Genomic DNA, 22,725 nt, shown 5'->3' with positions numbered 1-22,725 from the left:
GAGAAAATTAGGTGTTTTACAATTTGTGTAATTTACATTATTTGGTTTTATTTGAGGTTAAGCTAGAAAAATCTCAAAGTTGTTGGTTATCTGAAGAGAGCCAGAAAACTCAAAAGTGAGGGTTTTTGAATTGTGTAAGCCCTTTGAAAAAGACACAATTGCGAAGGTTTTGGGTGAACCTATGAAAACCTATTTGATAGTGAAAGCTAATATCCACGCTAATTCTGTGTGGCTGTTGTTTAACAGTTGGTGAACACACATGTAAACCACTATAATTCTTTTTATTGTGGATGTGTGATTTATATTTCCTATCTTTTATCATTCAGAATTGTGGAATGTATGTGTGAATGTGAATGAGGTAATCATTTCATTTCAAGCATAGTGGGGAATGTTGTAATAATTTAGATTTACATTTTAGCATTATATTTTTGCTATCTCTTTATTACGTTGAGCTTCAGTTTCTCTATTTGTTCTAGAAATAAGGTTGTCCTACCATAAACTTTGGTTTTTGGTGTAAGGTTGTCCTTAGAACAATTTTTGTTTCAATTTCTCTATTTTAGGTTGCTTTTCATTCCTATCTATTCTTTGTTTCATATTCTGCTGTATTTATTTTTAATCTGGCATAGTCCTATTCACCCCCCTCTAGGACATATAGCTTGGTCATTGCAACTGGTATTAGAGCCTAATAGCTTGCTCTTATTGCTTTTTATTTGGATTTAATTCCTGAGCTAACGATCTAAGCTATATATATAAGATGTCAAATTTTGATAGCCTATTAGTAACTAGGCCTCCACCCTTTGATGGCTCCAATTATGCCTATTGGAAAGCCAGGATGAGGATCTTCCTCAAATCAATGGATGAGAGTGTGTGGCAAGCCACAGTGACTGAATGGAACCCACCTACCACTGAAGTGACTGGTATTGATGGTTCAAAATCAATGAGAGTAACACCATATTTCTCATGGAACACCCTTCAGAAAAATGAAAGTAGTGCCAATGCAAAAGCACTAAATGCAATCACTTACGCATTATCACCAGATGAGTTCAAAAGAATCATATCCTATGATACTGCAAAGCAAGCCTGGGATATATTAGAAATGACACACTAGGGTACTACAATTGTCAAAAAATCTAAAGTCCAACTCTTCACAACCAAATTTGAAGAAATTCATATGGAGGAAAATGAAATGTTTATGGACTTTTACACAAGATTAAATAACATTGCAAACTCAATGTGGGGTCTTGGCGATAAAATCCCATAAAATAAAGTGTGTGTAAAGATACTACGCTCACTTCTTGAACGGTTCAACTCTAAGGTAACTGCGATCCAGGAACTTCATGATATGGATAATATGAGGGTAGAAGAACTAGTTGGCTCTTTACAAACTTATGAGTTAAACTTTAAAGCTCCTAAAAGTAAATCCATTGCTCTCAAATCTTCTAAAGGTATTTCTCAAGAAAACTCGGATTTAGAAAATTCTGAAGACGATATGGCTCTTTTAACGAAGAAATTTTATAAGATTTTCAAAAGTAAGAAAAGGGTAGATTTTCAAAAATCAAATGATAAGAAAAGATCTAAACCTAGATCTAAAAGTTGGAAGTATTTGAAAGATAGTCAATTTACAACTGCCAAGAGTATGGGCACTTAGCAAACAAATGTCCTAAAAAGGACAAAACAAAAGGAAAGGGTATGTTGGCTACTTGGGATGAATCATCTGATTCTAAAACTTCTTCTGAATCAGAAGATTCTAAAACCGAGTCGGGCAGTGAAGTTAAAGCCCTTGTGACTCTAGCCAAATTCACTTTTTCAGATTATGATGATTCGACTAGCGAAGAAAATCTGAATAGTGATTATGAAAATGAAGATGATCTTTAAGATGCTTACAATGCCCTATACAAGGAAAGTTGTAAAATTGTTGTCAAACTTAAACTTCAAAAAGAAAAATTTTCTAAACTCAAAGAAATTTATGAATCTCTTGTTTTAGAAAAATCCCAAATCTCAGATTATTTTGAAAAATCAAAATACGATTTAGAATTCAAAACCTTGCTGATTGAAAATCTGAAATCTGAAAATGAGATACTTAAAAATGAAGTATCTTCTCTTCTAAGTCTAAAGGATACATGGAGGTATGCCCAAAGTGATCCAAAGTTAGAAAAACTATTATCCAGATTAAGAAAAAGGGACGATCGATCTAGATTGGGCTATGATAAGAATATACCTCCTAAACAAAAGTATACTCCTCCTAAGTTTGTGAAAGGAGAGTCCTTAAACTCAAAAGGGAAAAGTACTTATCAAGGTTTTTCTAAAAATATAAAAACTTTTCAAAAACCTAAAAGCAGCCATGTCAACTTTAAAAGTCAGAACCGAAACCCTCTTGCTGAAAAGATAGTAGATTTACTCAAGGAGCTCTTAAAATCTAACTCAATAGGTCATACTTACAACATCAGTCAGAAGAAGACCAACTATACTCGTAAACCCAAAACAGTTCTGAAATGGGTTCCTAAAGTTGCCTGCTTGGTTGCTCACACCACTTTCAAAGCAACAAGCCATTCAAAGTAGTACCTAGACAGTGGATTCTCAAGGCATATGACTAGTGATAAAGGTTTATTCACCGATCTCAAAGACATGACTGATGGTTCAGTCACATTTGGTGATGGCAGCAAATGCAAGATTATGGGCCAAGGTACTGTTCAACTCTATAACCTTCCTTTGTTTAAAAATGTTTTATATGTTGAAGGTCTAAAACATAACTTGCTTAACATATCTCAAATATACGACAATAACCATAGTGTACGGTTTTCTAATCAAAGCTGTGAGATTTTAAACAACAAGGGTTCAGTAATATTAACTGGATGTAGAACGTCTGAAAACTGCTATATTGTTAGCGAATCCAGCTCATCTAATCAATCGTGTTACATGGTCCATACAGACGAGACTGACTTATGGCACAAACGTCTTGGACATGTACACTACTGAAATCTATATAGATTGAGCAAATGGGAACTTATAAGAGGTCTACCCAAACTATAAAAATTAGATAAAATATGTGATGAATGCCAGATTGGCAAACAAACAAGGAACTCACACAAAAAGGTGAATTCCAATACCACATCAAGACCACTCGAGCTTCTCCATATGGATCTAGTAGGACCTACCATGACGAAAAGTCGAGGTGGCAAAAGATATATTTTGGTAATAGTAGATGACTTTACCAGATATACTTGGGTTGTCTTCTTAAGGGACAAATCAGAAACCCTTGAAGAAGTAAAAAAGGTTCTCAAAAGGATTCAAACTGAAAAAGGTTCTCAAGTCAGTAAGATTCACAGTGATCATGGATCTGAATTTGAGAATAGTAGTTTTGAGAAGTTCTATAGCGACCAGGGAATATTACATGAATTCTCAGCGCCCAAAACTCCACAATAAAATAGTATAGTTGAAAGAAAAAATAGAGTGCTTCAAGAAATGGCTAATGTCATGTTGAATAGTATGAAGCTCTCTAAGAATCTTTGGGCTGAAGTAGTCAATACAGCTTGCTATATTAATAACCGGGTTTATACTAGTAAAGGTAATAATAAAATGGCTTACGAAATGTGGTTCGATAAAAAGCCTACTGTCAAATACTTTTGAGTTTTTAGCAGCAAGTGCTATATTTTATAAGATCATGAATATCTGGGAAAGTTTGATACAAAGAGTGATGAAGGGATCTTTTTAGGATACTCTTTAAATAGTCGAGCTTATAGGGTTCTGAACAAAAGGACCGGTGTGATTCAAGAATCCATCAATGTGGTCATTGATGATCACTTAAACACACCAATCTCAAATTCAGATAACGATGAAGTACTAGTAATTGATAAATCTGATATTTCATCTGATCAGACTGATTCTGAACTGAGGACTGTTAAAGATCATCCAACCACACAGATTCTTGGAAACCCTCTCACTGGTGTTCGTACCCATAGACAACTTAAGGATATATGTAATTATGTATGTTTACATCCCAGATAGAACCATCTAATGTAAAAGAAGCTCTTGCTGATGAAAACTGGATTGTTGCGATGCAACAAGAACTTAACCAATTTGTGAGAAATGATGTTTGGTATCTCGTACCTAGACCTAAATATAAACACATCATTGGAACCAAATGGATTTTCAAAAATAAGTCTGACAAACTTGGCAATATAATTAGAAACAAGGCTAGACTAGTGGTACAAGGTTACACTCAAAATGAAGGTATTGACTATGATGAAACCTTTGCACTAGTAGCACGTCTTGAATCAATCAGACTCTTTATATCCATTGCGTATTTTAGAAAGTTTAAGATTTACCAAATGGATGTGAAAAGTGCATTTTTAAATGGTGATCTGTATAAGGAAGTTTATGTTGAACAACCAATAGGTTTTGAAGACCCCAAAAATGATGATCATGTGTATCATCCTAAAAAGGTACTTTACGGTTTAAAACAAGATCCTAGGGCATGGTACGAGAAACTAACAAAGTTTCTATTAAGCCATAATTTTCAAATAGGATGTGTTGATAAAACTTTGTTTATTAAAAAATATAAGGATCACATCTTATTAGTACAAATCTATGTTGATGATATCATTTATGGATCTACCTGTACTGACATGACTATTGAGTTTGCAGATTTGATGAAATCTCAGTTTGAAATGAGCTTGGTTGGGGAATTGAATTATTTCCTCGGGTTACAAGTAAAAGAAAACCTAATGGAATATTCATTTCTCAATCTAAATATGCTATGAACTTGATTAAGAGATTTGGATTTGAGAATGGTAAGAACTTTGATACTCCTATGAGTACAACCTTGAAACTCTCAAATGATTCTACAGGTAAAAATGTGGATCCGAAACTATATCAGAGTATGATTGGTAGTCTATTATATTTAACTGCTAGTAGACCCGATATCGCTCTAAGTATTGGTATTTGTGCTAGATATCAGTCTGAACCTAAAGAGTCGCACTTGACTGCTGTCAAGAGGATTATAAGATATGTCGCAAGTACTGTTAATCTTGGTCTCTGGTATCCACCATAAGACTAGTGTTCAATTAGCTGGGTACTCGGATGCTGACTGGGCTGGTAATCTTGATGATCAAAAATCAACCAGTGGTGGTTGTTTTTATATCGAAAACTGTTTAGTTTCTTGGTTTAACAAGAAACAAAGTTCTATATCACTTTCAACAGTTGAAGCTGAATATATCACAGCTGATAATGCATGTACACAGCTTGTTTGGATGAAACGTATGCTAAGTGATTGCGGAATTAAACAAGATTCTATGTTATTATATTGTGATAATTCCAGTGCCATAAATATTTCAAAAAATCCAATTCAGCATTCTCATACTAAGCACATTGACATTAGATTTCATTATATTCAGGAATTAGTAGAAGAAAAAGTTATATCCTTGGAATATATTCCTACCGAGATTCAACGTGCTGATATTTTCACTAAACCGCTCAACAAAAACAGGTTTAACAAAATTAAATTTGATCTCGGCATGTGCATTTTAAAATGATTAATTATGCTTATTTGTATCATAGTGTATATATTTGCTAGTTTAGTTTCCAAATCTTGAAAAATATGCAAAAATTAGATTTTTTGCCCTGTACTCGACCAGTTGTGAGTATCCATGACTAGTCGTGCTACAACCGCTCGTGTATATCCATGAACAGTAGTGAATCGTGTGGATTCACTTAAAATTTGGGGAAAATCATCTTCTTCATTTCAACCTCACTCTCCAACGAGCCGACACACGACTAGTCGAACCCATCTTCCAAAATCTTCAAGGTTAGTGCTCCATTTACATTTTGCTTGTAGATTTGTGTCTAGATTGCTTCTATTTCTCTCTTGGAGTTGTCTATTTTGAATTTAGTTGAGATTTAGTGTTTTTCTTTTGAAAAATCTGATTTGAAAAAACTCTTTTCTCAATCCTTTACAACTCTTTATATTCTTGAAATCCTTGTTGCATATGGCTTCTAAAGGAAGAAAATAAACGTCCCATGGTCTATCTTCTTCTTACAGATCAACCCCTATCACTAAGCGTCATCTTAGGGCTCCTGAGGACGATCCATCTTATGTTCGGGACATAAGATTATGTAATGTTATTGTTGAGCATCCAGTAGATATTAATCATGTTGCTTCTCTTGATATTTTTCCTATGCTCCAATCTGTAGGTTGGAATAATTTATTGCTTTGGGGTGGGCCAGCATACCGGTCCATTGCCCAATTCATGTTTGCATGCATATGTGCTTTCTCACTGGAAAATTTAACTTTTTCTATCTCCACAAGAGAAGGGCCATTTGAAGTTGATCGTCATTTGATTTCAGCCTTTATGGATATTCCAGTGAATGATGAGGGTATTCTCATCCATACTTTATCTGATAAACCCTCTGTCACTGAAAAACGTATGCTGACTAAGGACTTATGCAATTTGGATGTACAATGGATGCATAAAAGGGAATGCGCTTCCTTCAAAATATCTGTTACCCAAATACAGAATTCTTCACAAAATCTTGGTGTCTAATTTGTATCCTCGATCGGGTAATAAATCTGAATTGACGTCCTTCATGGTTCGTATTCTTCATTCTGTTGTCAGTGGTGTTAACATTTGTTTACCATCCTTGATTTGTCACTTCATCATTCAGTTTCGACTCCATCCTGGTCACAGTGACATTCCTTTTGGATATTTAATGACTGTGTTGGCTACACATATGTCAGTCGACATGCCGGTTGGAGAGGCCCCTATCCATTATCTGATATTTAACAATTCCAATATCAATAAGATGAAGCTAGATTTCTTTCCTGGCCAAGGTGATGGTGTTGGCAATGCTGAAGCTGAACATGAGGAAGAAGCTGGTGATCTTCCTCCTGATGATATTAACATGGATGATATTTTTGAAGAACTTGAGTCTGATTCTACAAATGATCCAGACTACGAGCCTTCTTCATTTGATGCACGTCTGTGTGCATTGGAAGATAAAGTTGAGAATCTAAATGTTAAGATGGAAAACATGTCTGTTGCCCATGATTTACAGATCAAATATATGCGCAAATATCTTAGGCGCTTGAACAAAGGCATGCATCAACTTGATCCTTCCATTCCTGCTCCTTCATCTAGGTCAGATTATTATTTTTAAGATTATTGGTCTGTAATAACTTTATACTCCTAACTAGTTTTGAGTTTGTCACTCTTTTTAACTTAGCTTAGTCTATAAATTATGTGTGTTGCTTATGCCATGTTCTCAAATCTTGACTAGTTACCTCTCAAATTTCTCATTGATTATTTCTCCTCAGCCATCTGTTTTGTGCTTCCTTTGTCCTATTGTGACAAAAAGGGGGAGTATGGATATGTTATGGATATGGATGTTGTCATGAGTAGCATTATATTGCATGGTGTTTTATGAGTATGTTACTCAGGGGGGGTATGTGCAGAGGTGTGCAGAGGTGAACTGAATAGTGATTTACAAGTCTGCAGGATGCCGGTTGATAACAACTGGTGCATGATTCTTTAATCAGATATAACAACTAGTGCATGATTCTTTAATCAGATATTCTGTGTTATGTAATATATCTTGAAAATCAGATATTCTGTGTTATGTAACATATCTTGAAAGTGTGTTTTGTCACTAATTTGACGAAGGGGGAGATTGTAAGTGCCATAGTTTATATCCATTTGTGTTGTCAAATTTGTGGTGCCAAAGACACTACTATGAAGCTTGTATATATGAAGAACAAAGCTCTACTCAAGATCAACTTTGATTAACAAGCATTGTTCATAAGTCAAGACTCGAGAAAGTTGAGATTGTTCGACTAGATTCAAGAAGCTTTCAAGTTCAACCTCAAGAATCTCAAGAAGCTTTCAAGTTCAATCTCAAGATCTCAAAAAGCTCTCAAGTTTAAATGACATCAAGACTTCAAGCTTCATTACTTTCAAAGGTTACTCGTTTCTAAAGTTTCAATGTCCTTACTTCACTATTGAGGTATGACTGACCATAGGTTGACCTTCAGAGTAGGTCATTATGGATACATAATTCATATATTTTATATAAGTGAGTTTAGTTTGTTCTAAGACTAGTCCTGGACTTTGTTCGACTAGTCCTAGCACTGCTTCGACCTGTCTAAACATTTGGATCAGTCATAGGTTTGTTACAAAAATAAAAAATTTTCTGTTAGGGTTCGACTAGTCTTTGGGACTGTTCGACCAGTCATAGGAACAGTGTCGACTGCATCTTTGACCAGTAGTAGACCTACGACTCAAAGAACAACATTGAAATTAGACAACCTACGACCAATTGAAGGGATCCTACGACCAGTCGAAGGAAACCTACGACCAGTCATGAAACTGCCAAATCTTATCGCGCCCGAATTTTTAAATATCTGTTGGTTCTACGACCAGTCGTAGAGGTCCTTAGACCAGTCGAAGACATGATTTGCTCACGTATAAATAGAGCACGAATCTCAGAATACATCAAGTAATTCAAGTTAATTTAATTCTGTCTTCTGAGAGATAAGTCGGTGCTCCATATAAGCTAAGTGTGCATATTTAATATTCTCTTTCTTTAGCTTTGTTAATTGATTTTGTTTCTTGCATTCTAATCTAATCTGAAAAGAGGAATTGTTGTTTGCCTTTTTCTGGAATCAAAATCAATTAGAGCTAGCCCTTTTGTTTTAATTTAAAATCTATTAGAACCTAGAACCATTATAAAATGAGTATTGGACATTGAACTTTCACATTCAAATCTCTACTCCGACTTGGTTCTTCGGGGCTGCTACAATGAAGGAGAAAATCAGGTATTTTACAATTTGTGTAATTTACATTGTTTGGTTTTATTTGAGGTTAATCCAGAAAAATCTCAAAGTTGTTTGTTATCTGAGGAGAGCCAGAAAACTTAGAAGTGATGGTTTTCGAATTGTGTAAGCCCTTTGAAAAAGACACAATTGTGAAGGTTTTAGGTGAACCTGTGAAAACCTGTTAGATAGTGAACGCTAATATCCCCTGTGTGAGGATATTAGGAGTGGAGTAACATTCTGTGTGGCTGTTGTTTAATAGTTGGTGAACACACAGGCAAACTACTATAATTCTTTGTGTTGCGGATGTGTGATTTATATTTCCTATCTTTTATCATTCAGAATTGTGGAATGTATGTATGAATGTGAATGTTGTAATCATTTCATTTTAGGCATAGTGGGGAATGTTGTAATAATTTAGATTTACATTTCAGCATTATATTTTTGCTATCTCTTTATTACGTTGAGCTTCAGTTTCTTTATTTATTCTAGAAATAAGGTTGTCCTACCATAAACTTTGGTTTTTGGTGTAAGGTTGTCCTTAGAACAATTTTTGTTTCAATTTCTCTATTTTAGGTTGCTTTCCATTCCTATACTGTGATTGGTGTATAGTGCTATCTATTCTTTGTTTCATATTCCGCAGTATTTATTTTTAATTTGGCATAGTCCTATTCACCCCCCCCCCCCCTCTAGGACATATAGCTTGGCCATTTCACTGTGATATAGGAAAAAAATAAAAATATGACTTGGTGATGCTGGTAGCATTGACTCGGAGTATTACTATGATGCATATGCATTATATTGGCATCGGCATCATACCTTGCATACTACTTGCCTTTCAGCATACATGATTTCTTCGTGGCATATATATCTTGCTTGTATGTAGGACACATTGCACACACATGTCTACTCACTAGGCTTTTTGCCTAAGCCTCCTATTTCTCATTTTTTTCAGGTTATTAGGAAGACTTAGCTTTCTCGATGTATTGTATCTATTTTTCGATTTGGCAATGTTGATGTTGTGTACCTTATGGAAAGTATTGTACTTGTAACCTTCAAGATTTATAATAAAAAGTGTTACTTGGTCATTTGATCATGGATCTTCATGCTTATGTATTATTATTATATATATATATATATATTTCATTCAAAATCTTCCTTGTGATGCGCTGAACTCAGAACTTGGTGTATGAAAGTCGAGTGTAGGATTCGGGACATCACAGAAGCTGTCCATCCCTGGGTTTGGGGCATGACAGTTCTGATATAACATGGGAAGCCAGTGGCTTATGCGCCTCACCAGCTCAAGGTCCATGAGTTGAACTACCCCACACATGATTTGGAGCTAGCAACGGTTGTCTTTGCACTAAAGTTGTGGAGGCACTATCTCTATGGGGTTAGGTTCGAGCTTTTCTCCGACCACAAGAGCTTGAAGCATCTATTCTCTTAGTCTGAGTTGAACATGAGGCAGAGACATTGGAGGAGCTTCCAGAAGGCTATGGGGTCTGCTTTGCAATTCAGCACCCCGTATCATCTGCAGACCAATGGGCAGACCGAGAGGGTCAACTAGATTCTTGAGGATATGCTTCGTGCTTGTGTGATTGACTTCTCAGATAGCTGGGATGAGCATTTACACCTGCATGAGTTCGCATATAATAATAGCTATCAGGCAGCTATTGGTATGACTCGCTTTGAGGCTTTATATGGTAGGCCATGTACATCCCTCGGTTGTTGAGCTGAGGTTGGAGAGCACCGTCTCTTAGGCCCCGAGCTTGTACAACAGATGTTAGAGGTTATTAATATCATTAGGCATAGGATGCACACAGTTTAGAGCCGGCAGAAGAGTTTTACTGATTGTCGGTGTTGTCCCTTGGAGTTTATAGTTAGGGATAGAGTGTATCTTAAGGTCTCACTCATGAAGGGTGTAGTTTGATTTTAAGCGAAGGGCAAGCTCACCTCGAGGTTTATTGGACCTTTTGAGATCACTAGGCATGTTGGCGTCGTGGACTACAGGCTTCCCTTACCTTCTTAGTTATTTGACATTCACAGCATTTTTCGTATTTCTATGCTATGGAAGTATGGGTTAGACACCGATCCCGTGATTGATTGGCAACCTCTTGAGGTCTGTGAGGATGATTCCTACATTGAGCAACCAGTTCGCATCCTTGATCGGAAGGAGCAGGTCCTCCGAACGAAGGTCATCCCTTTAGTGAAGGTTCAGTGGGGTCATCATTCTGTTGAGGAGGTGTCTTGGGAGCACAAGGCTGAGAATGGAGAGCTGTATCCCCATTTATTTGTAGATTGATTGTGCTTGTATTATGCTTTGTATTGCAATGATTGTTATATATATATATATGTGATGATACTTTATCTTCCCTTTCTTTGTTCAGCGTGATAGTAAATTTCGAGGATGAAATTTTTATTGGGAGGGGAGAGCTATTAAGCTCATGACCTAATGACCATTTCATTTCTTTGGATCTTGCGATCCATCTTGTTAAATTCTAGCAACCTGCGACCTGTAGATAGCATTTATGCGTGACCCTAATTCACATCTAGTAAATCCAAGCCAACTCAACCGGAGACCTATGCCATTGCGATCGCATCATCGTTGTGTCTCGTGCGTCAAGGTGATGCTTAGATAATAAGATGTGGACCGCGCATTATCCTGGCCATTGATTGCATGTTGCAAGACCTGAGGTGTCTAAGTAGATTTTCTATCAAGCAATCATGATCCCTAGGCTAGGATGACATCATCCTAGCTCTAGACACCCTGGCAATTAGCCCATGATTACCTTTCTCTTCCTCATGAGACAAACCTCTTACAAAACTAATTATTATCTTACACTTATCATCATTGCCTATGAAGCTACACCTCTCTCTCTCTCTTATCTCTCTCCCTCTCTCTTTCCTTCTTCATTCTCCATTAGCAAGAGCCATGGACGTCCCACCCTTCTCCAAAAATCTAGCAACTCCCTCTCTCTAGTACCCCCAATCTAACCCTCCAAACTTCATCTCAACCATTCAATCTTGTTCCCTTAGAGGATTGGAACCCATTGGTGGAGGAAGAAGATCAAGATCCAAGGTAGGTGTTTTCTATAGTTAGATCTCTCTCGCTCTCTCTCTATCTCTTCCTCTCCCTCTCTCTCTCTTTTCCATCTTGTGGCCTACCATGATGTATCTGATCCACGCTATCCACGTGTTGGGCCCCACCTTGCTGCTTATCCGTTGGGACAGACCTGGATGAAGGAAATCACAAATATCAGCTGATCCAAAGCTTTGGTGGGTCACACATGGACCCAACTTTGATGCGTGTGGTGTACCCACACCGTCTAGCAAGGGACTGTGGGTCCCACACCGCTTATACCTGCTGTATTGATGTTAGCAAGTTCTGGGTCTGATCATGAGGTATGTGTTATTCCCAACTGTCCATCCATTTGCTGGATGGCGGGACCCAGCTGCACGTGTGGGGTCTCCACCATCCAGCTGTGATGTGTGGACCACACCGCGATGTATGGGTTTTATATCTACACCATCCATTGCTAGATGGTGGTAGGTGGGGCCTACCTTAATGTATGTATTTTGTACCCACACCGTCCATCTTGGGACAGTGTTGTGTGGGGCCGACCATGATGTATGAGTCTTATATCCACACTGTCCAGCACTCTGGATGGTGGGACCCACCCCAATGATATATGTGCTTTATATCCAAGCTGTCTGTCCAGGGGCCTAGACATGAGGCACCTTGATGTGTGTGTTTTCCCACACCGTCCAAGGCTGGGATACGTGGGGCCCACATGATGTATATTAACACCATCCATTGCTGGACATGGGCCCCACCATGTGTATGTGGTCATCCAGACCATCCTGATCATGTGCCCAATAGGTTGTACATGTTTCATCCTCGCCGTTTTAGGCAGACAACCTAGCTAATGGATGTGTTGTATATTTAGGTTGTCCATCTGGTGGGGCCCATTTGGCATGTGCAGGGCCACCATGATGTATTTATTTGGTTGGATCATGGGTTGTCCCATTAGGCCCAATATGATATATGTTAGGCCTTTGAGTGAGGCCCATTGTGATATATTTGTAGCCCATTTGGTGAGGCTCATTGTGATGTATACGTGGGACCCAATTGATGCATGATTTAATTTCAGCTATCCAACCCTTGGACCTCTAGAGGATTGGACTGCTGCTGGCCTAAAAGTCCAGTAGCAGGCCCACCTCATTGTATGATATATACATGTATGTTAGGTAGTAATTGGGCCCCTTTGATTCCTTGTCAGGCCCATCCTTCATCTAATTGTATAAGGGCCAGATTGCCCAAATTTTCTGGATGTTTAATGGGCCATATGGGCTGAATATCTAGCCTTAAAATTCCTATTAGTGAGGTGTTATCCATCCATTATGATGGACTTCATGGGCTGAGTTGTAAACCACTATATTGGTTATATTGTACACTTGGTCTAGCTATATTTTTGGAGCCTATGGGTTGCCCAAAGAGGCCCACCATGTTGGATATCTTCGACATAGCCTACCTTAGCATTTTCTGGGCTTTAGGTTGCCCTATGTGGCCCACCTTGATGTATGTGGGTTATGGGCTGACTCTTGAGGCCCAATATTAATGTATGAGACTATAAGTAAAGTCCATTTTTTCCTAGCCATTATGAGGGTTATGGGCTGTGTCATTAGGCCCTTGTGTGAGGCCTATTATGTTGTGTATGAGGTGCTTGTGTGAGGTCATGGGCCCACTATATGTTTGGCTCTATGTGAGCCATTCATTAGGAGCAATGTTGGTTAAATGTCCACATTGATGGGCAATGATGGTTAAATGTCTACATTGCGATCTTCCCATAGGCTTTGTTAGGCCCATTCTCATCCTTCTCTAAGTGGGTTGACCCAAATCATTAGGCCCCATTGATATTTTGCATGATCTATCTATTCGCATTGGGCTAACCTAAATATGTTGGGTCTCCATTGGTTGCTATTAGGATTGTTTTAATCTTGGAGTCCATCTAGGACTTATTTGGGCCCCTTAGGGCATCTAGTGAGCTATATGATAGTAAGGTGAAGGAAGCCTGTTCCGAATCCTTAGGATTATAGGTAGGCCACCTAGGCCCAACCTTGATATGAGGAGAGTTCATCATCATCGTTGACAGAGGGATCCATGTTATCAGATTTGCTATATCCACAGTTGAGGATTGACCTTCATGTTATGGGTCTGATGTTCATCTATGGACCTCGCCTTGTATATAGGCCGATTATCTATGCCAATTACGAGTATGTGATAGCATAACATCATTATACATGCCTATACATATCATCTGCATGCTTGTTATGAGATGTGGCTGACCATTGCTTATGTCATTGGGCAAGTTATTTATGGGACTCCCTGATAGGTGGAGTTGTCCCACATGAGGCACGGTATGTGTAGGATTGATGCATGATTGGACTGCATGACTCATGCATCTTGCATTATGCGATTATGATTACTGTATGCCCTAGTGACATCAGGGCTGTAGCCTTTGCAGATATAGCATGGATGTCAGATTGGATAGCTAAAATATTGTTTAAGCATGGGGGCACGATAGATGTCCCAAGGTAAAAGTCCCCAAACCCCTATGTTATCATGGAGGATGCTCCAATGCCAAGACCGAGTGGATGTATGATCGCATGAGTGCCGAATACTAGGAGGCTGTGTCTCCCATAGTGTCATGGTTGGTTAGAAGGGGGTGTGGCCTTACCCGCCCAAGGGTAGGGGCAACTACTAGGTTGAGTATGACTATCTCGTAAATGGGTCTACTTCCGACGTGTCAGGTAGATATTGGTAGACTGCTAGTTAGGCGGGTAGTGATGTCTCTTCTTCTTGGATGGTTGTGCATCTAGTGTGGGGCAACAATCTGGTGTATAGTGCATTAGACACTGGTGATTATCCAGAGAGAGAACTGTACTGATATATGATGCTCCATAGATGAGCTGGACTGATATGTGGATTGGTATGCTTGAGCTGTATCTTGCACATGACATTGATATGTAGGTCTTGCATCGTATGGCCTTGGTATTGCCTATAGCATTCATGCCTTGCATCGCATGGCCTTAGTGTGGCCGATTACATTCATGCTTTGTATCGCATAGCCTTGGTATGGTTGTTAGCATTTATGGACTTACCAGAATATTTTTGCATTACTCTGATATTACATTCTGAGCATGCTTATATTGCCCATACACTTTTACCACCCTCTAAGCTTTCTATAGGCTTATGCATGATAGATGCATATAGGTGACGCCATGACGCAGTCGTAGCTGAGCAAGAGCTAGGAGCGTGCTGCGGAGCTTCTGGAGTTTTTGTTACTATCATTGTATTTCCTTTTATGGGCATTGTATCTCAAGTTTTTTATCATGGTGGATTTTGTGATGGTGTTCTGGTTATTTTCATGGGTTATGCTTGTGGTTATTCTTATTATGAAACAAATTTATATTGAAAATCCTCCTTGTAGGATCCCTAGATCGGAACTTGGTATATGGGTGCCAGGAGCCAAGAATGGGGTACTATGAGGTTGTCGGCGCCGGATTCGGCGATCGGAAATTTTGTGAGCCAGGTTTTCGAGTTTGGGGTGTGACAACTTTTCTCAAATTTTTTCATTCATTCCAAGCTAATTCAAGCCACCACTCTGAGAGATAAGTCCCCATGATTGTCAAGCTATTGTATGGTAATTTAAGATTCTTTTTATAGCTTTTTTTATTTCTAATTTCTTAATCTCTTGCTATTTCAATCTGATTTGATAAAAGGGAATTCTGATCTACCCCTTTTTAGATCCAAAAAATTGAATCAAAGTAGCTCAAGGTTGGATTAATTTAAAATTCATTTAGACCTAAAACCCTTTCATTTGTGTGATTGAACATTGGACATCTTCATCTTCAAAGAAACGGTTCTACCGGGCTACATCGAAGAAGAATCTTCAGATAGGTATTTTCTTTTACAACTTTTTGGTTTTTGAGATAGCCAGAAAATTTCTATTGTGGTTTTGACTGAGATAGCCAGAAAATCTTAGAGTGGGGTTTTTAATAGTGGTAGCCGATTGAAAACACAATTGTAAAGATTTTAAGGTGAACCTTAGAAAACCTTCTTTCATAGTGAAAGCCAATATCACATGGGTTGTGATTATTGGGAGTGGAGTAGGTGTAGCTGTTTTAGAACAGTTGGTGTACACACCGAACCACTATAATTCTTGAAGTTTGGTGGATGATGATGTATGTGATTTATGTGTGGTGAATGCTTGTATTTATTTCATGTACTTGTGGTGATTGTTGTAATAGCTAGATTTGTTTCAATTACTTCTTGTATTAGTTTGAGTTTTTAATCCTTACTAAGTTCAAGAAATCAGGTTGTCCTTCCATAAACTTTGGTTTTTGATGTAAGGTTGTCCTTTGAACAACGTTTATATCAACTTCTCAATACTATTGCAATTAAGGTTGTTATTTGTTTCAGCTATCTGCAATTATATTTCACATTTATTTTTTTATTTGGCATAGTCCTATTCACCCCGCTCTAGGACTGAGAGCTCACCCTTTTCAAGTGGTATCAGAGCTAAGTGGCTCATTCTATTGGATTTATTTCCTAAGCTTATCGATCTAGAGCTTTCAGTATGTCAAATTTTGATATCCTAGCTATTACTAAGCCACCACCATTTGATGGCTCTAACTATGCTTATTAGAAAGCTATGATGAGGATATTTTTTAAATTCATTGATGAAAGCGTGTGGCAAGCCACAGTGACTAGATGGAATCCACCAATGTTTGAAGTTCTAAGCAGTGATGGAACTAAGTCCCTAGAGGAAACACTGTTTTATATATGGACCATTCTTCAGAAAAATGAGAGCAGTGTGAATGTTAAGGCTTTAAATGCAATCACTTGTGCACTATCACCTGATGAATTCAAAAGAATCATTTCTTGTGATACTGCTAAATAAGCTTGGGACATTCTTGAAGTGACACACGAGGGTACATCTATTGTAAAAAAGTCTAAAGTTCAAATCCTCATCACTAGGTTTGAGGAAATTCGTATGGAAGAAAATGAGTCTTTCATAGACTTTTATACAAAACTAAATGACATAGTCAACTCTATGTGGGGTCTTGGAGATGGTATCCCAGAAAGAAAAGTCTGTGTAAAAATACTGCAATCACTTATTGAGATATTTAATTCCAAGGTGACTACCATTCAAGAACTTAGAGACACATATCACATGAAGGTTAAGGAACTTGTTGGTTCACTTCAAACATATGAGTTAAATTTCAAAGCTCCAAAAGGAAAGTCTATAGCTCTTAAATCATCCAAATCTATTTTTCATCATAATAGTGTTAATTCTGATTGTGAAAACTCGGAGGATGATATGGCTTTACTTGCAAAAAAGTTTTACAAGATTTTTAAAAGTAAGAAAAGAGTTGATTTTGAAAAACCCTCTGAGAAGAAAAAAAGTAAATCTAAATCATGGAAATCTCTAAAAGATAGCCAGTGTTTCAACTGCCATGAATATGGGCATTTGATAAATAAGTGTCCAAAGAGGAACAAGCCAAAGCAAAAAGGCATGTTAGCCACATGGGATGAATCATCCAGCTCTGAAGCTTCTTTTGAGTTGGATGAATCTAAACACGAAACTTCAAATGAAGTTAAAGCTTTAATGACTCTAGCCAGAGTCACTTCCACAGATAGTTACGATTCAACCGAATAGGAAAAATCTAAGAAGTGACCCTAAAAATGATAATGAAGATGATCTTCAAGATGCCTATAATGCCATATATAGGGAAAGTTGTAAGATTGTTGTCAAGTTAAAACTTCTGTTGGGGTACCAAAAATGATTAAAGAAGGGAAAGAGTTAGAGAAAAGCATGAAAAGAGAGAAGGAAAGTATATGAGTTGTGTGGATCCACACAACTCACCCGAGTTGCACTGGGGTGTGCAGGTTTCATCATATAAGGAGGATCTGGTGATGCGAGGTGGAGCCCATAGCATAGGAGTCGAGGGCTCACACGTATGGATGCCTATAAATACCCCCTTACCCCCCTCATTTGGGGGATCAGATGTTCAGGAGGTCAGTCCCTAAGGGCAGAGAGAAGGAAGGAACAAAGAAGAGCTGTGCTAGCAAGTTGCATGGGTCCGCACAACTTGTCAGCTGCATAACTCCTGTATGAGTTGCGTGGGGTTATCTTTGAGGGCAGTCATTATGCTGAAATTTCTGACAGACGATCAGGCTATTTCGAATATTTCTAAGGGATCCTAGTATGGGAAATGCACAACTCGTCTCCCTTGGAGATTTGATAAAAATGCACCGGAATGCTGCAAAAATTTACATTTTGATTATATTCGACTTATGTATTGATCTCTTTCTTAAGAGATTTTATCTTGGAATCAAAGGATTAAGAGGATGTTAATGAACTCAATATAAATAAAATTGATGAATATTCTCTTTGTTCCATATTTATCGACAATAAATAGGAAAATTTCCCAAATCAAATGCTTTTCATTTCTGGTCGAAACAAAATGGCAACTTTGCTAGGGATATCACTCTTATTTAATGATGATTTAAGGATGACTTAGGGGATTTTATCATTGTTTGGCAACTTAAAAGATGCCAAAATGGCAACTCTCAGTGGAAACATCCTCCCTTTCATCTCCAAAATAGAATTTATTTACAGATAAATACTAACAAATATTGCACATGATATTTGGTAGGAACATTCACATTCAAATTACGCTAGAAGGATGGGTGACCATTATTCTCTTGAACGAACGGGTAAAGTTGTGGTGGTCACATTACATTCCGGAAAGAGGGTAAAGAGTCCCTACAGGCAAAACATAGAGGTAATAAGGAAAGAGATACACGAAGAATGCCATGACAGTACCAAAGAAAAAGGGAAGGATAAGGCGGAAGAGATGACATATGAAGTGGTGAGTCATTTAAAAGGCATACCATCTCGACTAAGTGTATATGATGCACTGTGACTGTCAAAAGATTCTAGAAACAGTCTAATATAGGCCCTATCTGATAGTAACATCAAGAGAGAATTGCTTACAAAGATGGAACGCGATAAACAAAACAATTGTATGCTGGTCGTTTCTTTATCTGATGAAGACTTAATCTTTGGTGAAGATCATAATAGACCACTGATGGTTGAAGGCCATGTCGGCAATAAACAAATAAAATGAATAATGCTAAATAATGGGTCTGCAGTGAATCTATTGCCACTAATGATGCTAAGTGAACTCGGATATCACCGCTCACATATGTGCCCTAGTGCGATGATGATACAAGGGTTCAATCAAGTTGGACAAAGGGCACTCGGTAAAATCACGCTGACATTGGAAGTTAGGGAAATGATAACAAATGTTGTTTGTCATGTTATTGATGTAGTAACAACATATAATCTCCTTCAGGGAAGACCTTGGATGCATCAATATGGTATCATACCGTCAACTCTTAACCAATGCTTTAAGTATTATAAAGACGGGATTCAGTGTAAGGTGATGGCTGATGCAAAACTGTATACAAAGGAAAAATCTTTCTTCATTGATGTCGGTTATTATGATGAATTCGCTACAGGAAATAACAAGAGAAGCAATGATACTGAAATGGTGAAAGATAATACTATCACAGCATAAAACGAAATTGCAAAGATAGTGATGTCCGAGAAAGAGAAGGTGAAACAGAAATTCTATTTCATACCAAAACATCTGAGACAACTTTGACAAACTCTGTTGACATTATTATTGTAACGCCGTGAAATTCGGGGGTCGAGCATAACTCAGCTCCCGAGTTCCAAAACATCACTTATGCAACATATGTAATGATGGATGTATGTTGTCTGTATGAGTGCATAAAACATGGAATAGATTAAGCCAAACTGCGACATAATTAAGGGATAAGTGAAAGTCGCAAGCGGAAGACTTAAAGAAATATATGTGGACATGTGCAAGTCCCTGTGATATGTATGCTCTGCCAGGTTATAATTACAAGTGTTTATCTTCAAAATACAGGTATCAAAATGAAATTATCTATTCCAAAAGAAAACCCAGAATCCCCGTCGATCAGGACACGACTCACATGAACCCGCCTGAGAACTGCATAAAAGAAAATGCGTCCTCATCATCCTCGTACTCCTACTCTGCCTTAGAGGTCGCGCCATCATCTGCATCTAAGATAGAGTCTGATTGGTGTTGAAATACCATCCCAGAATGTGGGAGTGAGTGATTAACTCAGTGGAACTATACAGTAAAAGTTAACGTGATATCAAATCAATCAAGCAGTAATGATAAGGCAATACAATCAAACATGTCCTAAGTACTCTCGTTAATGCAAGGATGTATGAAGAAATGATGTAAGCCCTCGCCTGCACTCCCTCAGCGTCTTCATCTTACAATACGCATGACAACCTCCCACAGTGCCAACGACTCCTACGCACATGCAATGCGGTGCATGAACATAATTACCAAGTTGTTATTAGTCTTTTTCATACAGCAGGATTGGGAAGCTAAGGTACCTTTCTCATATCAATTTCCACATAGTGATCCATTCTAGGGTCGTCAGTCCTAGACAATCTCATACGATCATATGGTTCTAGGTCGCTGCAAAGGACTCGTCACCAATCAATGCACGCCTATCATACCTTAGTTACTACTCTAAGGCTCGTCGCCTTAGTGCAGTATCAAAGTATGCTCGAGGTCACTACAAAGGGATGGTCACCAATCAATGTAGGCCCACAACACGAATATAATGTCCCATACCACCATAATTGGCTCACGAGTCTGGTGTGCTCACTGGTCACTACGGGGAGGCTCGTCACCCCAGCGTAGGTCGACAGCTTGACCACGGTGTCCCATACCACCATGCCAGGCTCATGAGTCTTAGCGGATCAAGGTACAACAGTTAACGAGATTACATCAGTAAGTTTGGCACCCTATATTCAAATAATAGGGTCCATACAAGGTGAACATACATTGGGACAATCGGGTTACTTAATGAACTTGACTAGCACGAGCGCATGTTGTGTTGAACGACATAGAGTGCGCAAACACTCCATGTGGCCAAACCACTGCCGACAACCCTAATATGACTCGAGTTTGTCAAACACGTCCTACGTGGCGAAAACAACTTCGGCCACGAACTCAAGGTTTGTTACCGATTTCCTGGACTATTCATAGTCCCAAATACATTCACTTATAACAGCTATTCATATTAACAATTGAGAACAATAATGGAACAACAATTTAAATCATATAGTATGTGAGCATTTGAAGAATATCAACTTAACATGGATTTCAACATAAGTAGTGCTTGAACTTAAATAACAAAGAATGTAAATTGAATGTAGGAAATCATACACACTAATAGGAGAGTTGAGAATCTCTTCTCAATGTCCGTAAACAGGATAATATATTACACATTAGATCATTCAAACATTTCTACAAACACTTAGACGACATATGCCAACATACATGACATATGTTGGTGACAACACACATTTGGACAATTCCTTTTACCAAGGAGTTGACACACATACAACTAGTATAAGTACACGACAATTAATCATGGCAAACATATGTTCATATTTTATACGTATACGATACTTTCTACATATACATAGAATACACAAATCTCAATATAACGCAAATATATCAGGAACGCAATATAAACATCGCATTTGGCATGTGAAATTACACCCACAACAATACTAAACCATTATCTGACATTGAAAGCCTTAAAAACCATAACCTATATGAATATAGTCCGCACCTTAAACCAGAAAATGCGCACCGATCTGATTCAGACGATAAGTCTTCATCAACGGTGACTAGATAACCTAAGGCATGAATAGAAATGAGCTACATCAACACATAGACTATTCTAAGCTCTAAAACAGACTAGGGTTTGATTGACTTACCCAAGAATGAACTTAGAATCTCCGGAATAACGATTCAGAAGTGACGGTTTAAGGATGCAGAGTAACAAGAAAGAACCTCAAGATGATTCACCAACTTCTCTCTTACTTCCTCTCTGTTTTCTTCTCACTCTCTCTTAGCTAGGGTTTAGGAAATTCGTATGGAATAGAGAGTGAGGGTTTTAAGGTCTTTATATAGGCCTAACATTGATGAAAATAGCCCCAGGGCCAAGGTATACTTAGGTTATAACCAAAACAGGTCTCTCTCGATCCAACGGAGCGCTTTCGGTGGTCCTTTTTCCACATGCGGTTGGACTTAAGCTCACTGACCATGGATTTAGGTCAGACTGAGTTTTTGTACCGATTGAATTTACAGATCAGCTGTGCCGGACCAAGCTCAATTCAACGGTCACTGAAACTCGATCAGGTCCACAAGCACTACGACATGCCTGGGCCATCTTCCTTGATCCGAGGGTGAAATTGGGTCAGAATCCAACGGTCAGAAAGCTTAAAATCGTCGTGCAAGCGACACAACTCAGATTTCATAATTTCATATTTACTTTCTCAGCTTTCTCACACTCTTTACTCCGAACTCAAATAAATCGACCCAGGACATCATCTAGACTTGATTTTTAAGGTGATGGTCAAGCCCAACCAGGTGACCATAATTGTCTAAGATCATCGCTATTGGACTTTCGACGCGTGGTCCAGGTCTGATCCAAAGTTTCCAAATACTCCCGAGAGCAACTGGATTTAGCGTTGAATCTTAGATTTCAGAGTAGTATAACGCTAATAATTCTACAGGTTTTGAGTCCTGCAGATCAAATTTAAAGTGATTGATGCTAATTTCACAAGCAATTGAGTTTAGCGCTAATTAACCCACAAACAACTTCTCAAGAATTTAAGGTAGTACTTGGGTCTTTGCACGAAATTTTTCGGGTCATTACAATCTACCCCCCTTAACGAAAAATTTCGTCCTCGAAATTCGTACCTTCT

Source organism: Magnolia sinica, chromosome 4, assembly GCF_029962835.1.
Source record: "Magnolia sinica isolate HGM2019 chromosome 4, MsV1, whole genome shotgun sequence".
Classification (NCBI taxonomy): domain Eukaryota; kingdom Viridiplantae; phylum Streptophyta; class Magnoliopsida; order Magnoliales; family Magnoliaceae; genus Magnolia; species Magnolia sinica.
This window is presented reverse-complemented; position numbering follows the sequence as displayed.